The sequence below is a fragment of the Lactuca virosa genome, chromosome 8 (genome assembly GCF_052849685.1).
Source record: "Lactuca virosa cultivar CGN04683 chromosome 8, Lactuca_virosa_CGN04683_v6, whole genome shotgun sequence".
NCBI lineage: Eukaryota > Viridiplantae > Streptophyta > Magnoliopsida > Asterales > Asteraceae > Lactuca > Lactuca virosa.
Window position 1 is genome coordinate 343,450,686 of NC_136433.1, and position 7,399 is coordinate 343,458,084.

Below are 7,399 nucleotides of genomic sequence, written 5' to 3' on the forward strand. Positions count from 1 at the left end.
ATCTGGCAGTATAAGCTTTGAAGGGCAAATATATATGGCTTGGGCTAGGCAACAATGTATAGATGAGTTAGGGAATTTGACAATGTATTTTGGAGTCTCTTGTGTGTGTTTGACGTTTTCGGTCTAGGCAAGATTTCGGTTGGGAAGTGACCGAAAACAGGCTTTCGGTCAGCCTGACCGAAACCTGTTTTCAGTCCATATTGGTATATATAGGTTGTTAGCCTGTCAGTAGTAAGTGGTTGATCCGAAGTTGTTCATTGCTAGTTTTCGGTCCATTGAGTTGTATCAGACGATTTCGTGTGTGAATTGTATGCAAGCTCAAGTTTCATTCCACTTCTACTCATTTTCTTCTTTGTTTTCTTATGCTTGATTGATCATTGGTGAAGATCCTTCCATCAAGGACCTTACAATTGGTATCAGAGCACAAACCGGTGTCAATCAAGCTTGTTATTCAGTTCTCGGTTTTCACAGCTTTGTTCTTCACGTTCTCAGTCACTAGAAGCCTGTTTCTGCTTAAGCTTTGAAGATCAGATTGTAGCTTGTTTGGTGTGGAATCGAGATCTGCTTGGATTTCAGCTTTTCGGTTGAAATCTTATTGTTTTCAGTTTGATCTTCATCAACCGAAAATCTATCTTCAACCGATTTCTGTCAGATCTAGTGTGTTTTGAAGCTGCAGTTGGTATTTTCAGTGTGTGGAAATCAAAATCGGATCGAAAATCTAAGTTTTTCATTGAAAACTGTTAGTTTTCGGTTCAGTCTTCAGAAACCGAAAACTGTTCTTCAAGTTCTTCATAAACCGAAAATCCAAAATCCTTTGAATCTTCAAAAACCGAAAATCCAAAATCCTTTGAATCTTCAGAAACCGAAAACTGTTCTTCAACCGAAAACTCTTCAATCTTCAGAAACCGAAAATTGTTCTTCAACCGAAAACTCTTCAATCTTCAGAAACCGAAAATTGTTCTTCAACCGAAAACTCCTTGATCTTCAGAAACCGAAAACCCCCCTTATCATCATAAACTGAAAACCCTTGATCCTTCATAAATCGAAAACCCCTTATCATTCAGAAACCAAAAACCTCTTTTATATTGTTTCTCATTTCAACCGAATTCCTTGTTTTCGGTCATCACCACTCAACCGAAAACCTTCATTCCTTGATCTTTTTGTTTGTTTTTCAAATTAATTTTTATTAAAAAATTTAAAAAATCAAAAACAACAAAAATCAAAAACAAAAAAATGAAATCTCAAAGCATGTCAGCTCATCATGAATTAGATGCGATTATGGGAACCACTTCTCGAATTCCCCGACTGTTATCCGCGGAAGGATATCCAGAATGGAAATATCGGATCGAAAAGTACATCAAAATGAAGGATTTCAAGATATGGCGAAGCATTCTTAGAGGTCCAATCCGCATCACAACCACATTGGAAGATAGAACCATAATTGATAAGCAAGTTGAGAACTACATTGATGATGATTTTGAGAGAGTCGAGGAGCAGGAAAAGGCTCTTGCTACACTTACCATGGCATTATCTCCAGAAATTGCTCAAGGTTTCCGTGAGTATACATCAGCAAAGGCCTTATGGGAAGCACTGATAGAAGTCTATGAAGGCAACGAAGACATGAAACAGAGTAGCCAAGACATGCTGCGACAAAAGTTCAATATGTTTAACCATGTCTTGGGAGAAACACTTGAGAATCAGTTGCAGAGATTTATCACACTTACCACAGAAATGAGCTCTGCTAGTGTTATGGTGACTAGGTCAGAGATAAACAAGAAGCTGCTAAACTCTCTACCAAAATCATGGGATATGAATGTCTCAGTGATTAAAAAGACCAAAGATTTGAACAGGTTGAGTTTAGTTGAAACGATGGCAATCATTAAGGCTTGCGATCTCGATGATAAGCAGAGGGAGATTAACCATGTCAATTCATACTCCACAGCAAATCTTGGGATCCAAACCACCAACAACACTGCTTTCTCAAGCTTCTCAACTCCTCAAGCTCCTCCAGTTTCTCATGTTCCACAAGTTCAACCCTATGTGACTCATCAGCCCACTTCATATGTTATCCCTCAAATGCAACACATTCAAGTTCCTCAACCTCAAACTTTAGCTCAACAAGTTGGTTCTAGTGTTGGTTCATCCACAGCTGCACCCATTCAATCTCATGGAATCAGCTCTCAAGCTTCATCTTTGAAAGAAAAGGAAGAAAATCTGGCCCTCGCCACTGGTTTGGTAAACTGCTACAACGCTTTTGTGGCCGGAGAACTTTCCCCACAACTCTCATTTGCTGACCTAGACCAGATCCATCCTGAGGATGTGGAAGAGATGGACATTACATGGCAAATGGCCATGGCGGTTTTCAGGGCAAAGCAGTTCTCCAAGAAAACAGGAAAGAACAATTGGAGTGTGAATTCCGACAAGAAAGTGGGATTCAACAAAGGAAAACTGCGATGTTACAACTGCCATGAGCCTGGGCATTTTGCAAGGGAATGTCCAAAGCCAGATCGAAGAGAGAATTCTGAGCGAACCATGGTGCCGGTGACCTATATCAACAAGGGATCTTCTTCAAGCAATCAGACTGCTAACTTGGCAATGGTGGCCCAATCCTTTGATTGGGAAGATCAAATTCAGGCTCTGAATATTTCAGGACCTGAAAATGCGCATCTTGCTCAAATCAAGGATTGTGTAGAGGAAGAAGCAGAGAAAGACCCTGAAGAAGAAATGATGAATCTTCAGTTTGCGTTCATGGTGCAAACTACTCCCGAGCCAGCCAAACCCGAGGTCAGTGAATTTGGTTGCTCTCAATCTTGTATGAAAACTGTTAAATTCTTACGTGACCAAATTGAATTAATCAAGAGAGAGAACGAGGACCTTAAGTATGAGGGTTACACACTTAGGAAAAATCAAAAGCCTTTAAAAACACAATTAGAGAACAAAACAAAGGACTTTAAGAAACTGCAAGAGGATTACAGCAACAAATGCGAGAACTATGATCATCTCAAAAGAAAATTTGCTGCTGTGACCGCTGAACTTGAATCATTGAAAAATCGTATTGAAAATGTTGAATTTATTTTTAACAAATTCGATGGGTCAAGTGAAGTAGTTGCAAAAATGATAGAGGAACAGATGCAGTGGAAGGACATTACATGTGGAAACCAGAAAAAAGTAGGATTAGGTTTTGAGAGTGTCCCTCTTCCTTTCAATCATAATTACACTACTCCTCCTCTATCTCAACAAGAGATTGGCAGAGAACCTTTCATGGTTTATGGGAAGCCAGCTTCTGAACAAGCAACATGCTCAAATGATAAAATTTTGGATACTAACATTTCTACCTCAGGTGCAGATATGTCAGTAGTTCAGGGGGAGCAAGAAGCTGAAAAGTCTGAGTCAAATAATTTTGTGTCTAAATTTGGTGTTGAATTTTGTGATGAATCTGTGTTAAATTCAAACACTAATGTTTTTGTTTCTGGTGGTGTGTTGTTTCAGACTGATAATTGTGAAAATAATGGTGTTGTTTCTGATAAAGTTGCTAAATCTGATTTGAATGCTTCTACATCTTCCACGTTTGATACACAATCTAGTGTTTGTTCTTGCAAATGTGAAAATGCTAGAAATGTTAATAAACGCAAGAAATCTGACAAGAGTAGTACCATTTCCAATGATAATAAACAAATTTGTTTCAACTGTGGTACTGCTGGTCATATTGCCAGAAACTGTTTAAATCGGATGTTTGTGCATTATTTGTCACAAAGAGGAGAGAATGAGTCTCGAGGACGATCTTTAATTAGAAAATCCTCTAGAACTCGCTCTCGAGATGATGACTGGAAAACAAATCAAAACAAGAAAATGGCAGGTTTTCAAAAGAACAAACAGGTTTTCAATAAATTCACAAACAGTTTGCCAAAATCGACACAAGCTAAGCCAAAGTCGATTTCGTCAAAGAGTAGGTCTGGATCTTCAAACTCTTCGAGTAGAAAATCCACCGGCTCGAAGCAAACTGAAAAGAAAGTTGTTTCAAAACCTAAATATCAGTGGATGCCAAAATTAAAATCTGATCAGTCATCATCCTCCTCTGTATCTGTTGAAAAAGAAAAATCAAAAGAGAAATTGAAAGATGAATCTGTGAAAGTTAAGGGTCAACCTAGGACTGTAATGACCCGGGTCCCCAAATCTAAATGATTCCGCTCATCGTACAGGGACAGTTGCGGAGGAATGTCGTCAGACCCTGGTATGTCGACAGCGGCTGCTCCCGGCACATGACTGGAGATATCTCCCAACTGCGCAACATTCAGACATTTAATGGGGGATATGTCTCCTTTGCGGGCGGAGAAGGCAGAAATAACGCAGAAAGGAACGGTGACGAATGGAGTGCTCAGTTTTGAGAATGTCAACTATGCTCCTGAGCTGAAGCACAGTCTGCTGAGTGTTTCTCAAATCTGCGACAAGGGTTACTCAACACACTTCACCGATAAAGAATGTCTAATCTTAAAGCCGGGCATTGTCATTCCGGAGGAGTGGATTCTCGTAAAATCATAGCGGGATGGGAATGCCTATATTATCGACATGAACAACAATGTACCCAATGAAGTCACTTGTCTCTTTTCCAAAGTCTCAGAACAAAACGCAATGCTGTGGCATCGTCGACTTGGTCATGCAAATGCAAAGAATCTGAATCGTCTTGCCAAGAACAAAATGGTCCGCTGTCTACCTGTCAGAGATTTTATTACTTTTGAAAAATATGTTTCCTGTGCTCAAGGCAAACACCATCGGAAACCACATCTGCCAAAGCAGGTCAAGTCCATCAGTCAGGTGCTCCAATTGTTGCATATGGATTTGTTTGGTCCGGTCAACGTCCTCAGCATCAACCGAAATTCGTACTGCCTCGTTGTGATAGATGACTTCTCTCGTTTCACGTGGGTCTTCTTTCTGTCCAACAAAGCTGGGATCGCTGACCTCATCAAGAAGTTCATTGTAATGATCGAGAACCAAACCAACAACCAAGTAAAAGCGCTACGCACAGATAATGGCACAGAGTTCAAGAACGCTGTTCTTGATCATTTTTGCGCTGAGAAAGGGATCGTGCATCAATTCAGCTCTGTTCGGACACCACAACAAAATGGTGTTGCTGAGCGGAGGAATCGGACATTACAAGACGCTGCAAGGACGATGTTGTGTGATTCTAAACTTCTGGTTTTCTTTTGGGCGGAGGCGATTAACACGGCTTGCTACTTTCAAAATCGTTTCCTAATCAACAAAGCCCAGATGAAAACCCTGTATGAGATTCTCTATGGACACAAACCATCTGTCAGCCATTTCCGAGTATTTGGCTGCCCTTGCACCCTTTTCCACTTGGAATCCAACCCAAAGTTCAATGTAAAAGCGGATGATTACTATTTCGTCGGATACGCTGCTCGTACTGCTTACAGGGTTTACAGCAAGAAGACGAAGCAAATCGTGGAGTCTTTCGATGTTCGTTGGCTTGAAGAGAATAAGACGGACGCTAGGGTGGGTCCTGATTGGCTATTTGACTACACATCGCTATTCAAATCCTTTAGTGTGTCGTCTGATAACCAATCTGGGTCTACCTCTGGCTCGAAGATTATCATTGAAGACGAAGATGAAGAGGTTGTCTACAGACCACCATTGGTTTCTACTGATCCTCCGGTGGTGTCTACTGTTCCAATCACTTCTCCTGAATCCTCAACACAACAACATGCTCCAGATGCTGACGCTGCTCCTCTAACTCCGGTCGAAAGAGAGTTCATGAACCAAGATACTTCCGCTGTCATTCAAAATTTCATGGAACTTCTCTTTCCCGAACGAATCGCTGATGAGTTTGTAGCAAATCCACCAAACGAAGCTGGTACATCTACCGTGGATTCTTCAGCAAATGACGGAGCTATTAATATTCATAATCTTCCTGTTTCACTCAATGACATCAGTCACGCAATCCCCTCTCGCATACAGCGCGATCATCCGATAGAAAACATCATTGGCCAGCTGGGTGACGGAGTTCAAACGAGAAGCCAGAGTGGAGACGTCAACACATGTCTATATTCTTGCTTCATTTCTCAAATAGAGCCCAAGAACGTCAAAATGGCTTTGAATGAGCCCAGCTGGGTGGATGCCATGCATGACGAGCTTAATCAATTCGAAAAGCTCGGGGTTTGGAAGTGGATGCCATGCATGACGAGCTCAATCAAGAATTAATTTAGAATTAATTAAGTGATCAAAAAGAACTAATTAAATATGGACTCTTATATATATGGAATGGGCCAAGTTCATTTAGGTTGGGCTAAGCTTTCATGAATGGTCCATGGAGCTTTTAACCCATGGATCCTATGTAAATGAAAGGTCATGGGTATTAGGGTTTACATGGATGTAACCCTAATCCTCCATAATATATAAAGGGGTCCTTGGCTCACAAAATTGGCACAAGTGTGTGAAAATAAGAGTGGGCCGATTTTAGTGTGCATACATATTCTCTCAAGTTCTTCTAAGGTGTTTTGGTGATTTGTGATTCCATTTGAGGCTTCCACACTATTGGGGCTAAGCTCTTAAAGCTTGAAGACATCAAGCTACATCACAAGGTATGTCATCTAACTAGAACTTTGTAGTATAGGTGCTTCATAATATGCTAGTTAGGATGAAACCTTGGAATAGTTAATATTTGCATGTATAATAGAGAAAACATAGATCCAAGGTTTATAGGGTTGCATGTACACCATAGGAGTGTTAGAATGCTCAAAACCCAACAGTGGTATCAGAGCCATGGGTTGTTTTCTGTTATATTGATGCAAATGTTTTATTTTCAAGTGGAAAAAAAAAAGAAAAAAAAACATGACGTTTGTCAAATTTTAAGATAATTACTTGTTTTGTGAAAAACAAATTATTTGTAAAATTTGAATCATTTGTTATATGAGTTGAATTAGGTCAAATTTAGTAAAAGATAAAATGATATGATTATTTTATTAGTTTTAAAAGTTTGATCTAAATGTTTTAAGGAGTTACAAATTTTGTCATAAAATTTTGGAGCTCAAAAGTTTTTTTAAAGTTATGATCTTAAGGGTTTTTGAAACTTCCATAAGTTATGGATATGAAAGTTTTTTTTAAAAAAAAAAAATTTGATTCAAAGTTTTTATGGAGTTACAAAATTTGGTGTTAATGTTTTAAAGAATTCCATAACTTGTTCTTAAGTTATGGAACATGGAAAATTTCATCATAAAACACCATTAATTCCATAAGTTATGGAATCCAAAGGTTTTCAATAATTACAAAACTTGCCCTCAAGTTTTGGAATTTGAGAAAAGTTTTTTATGAAAAAAAAGAATTGAATTCTAAAACTCTTGGGTTCATAACTTAAACAATTAATTAAATGGTTTTAATTTTGAGTTTA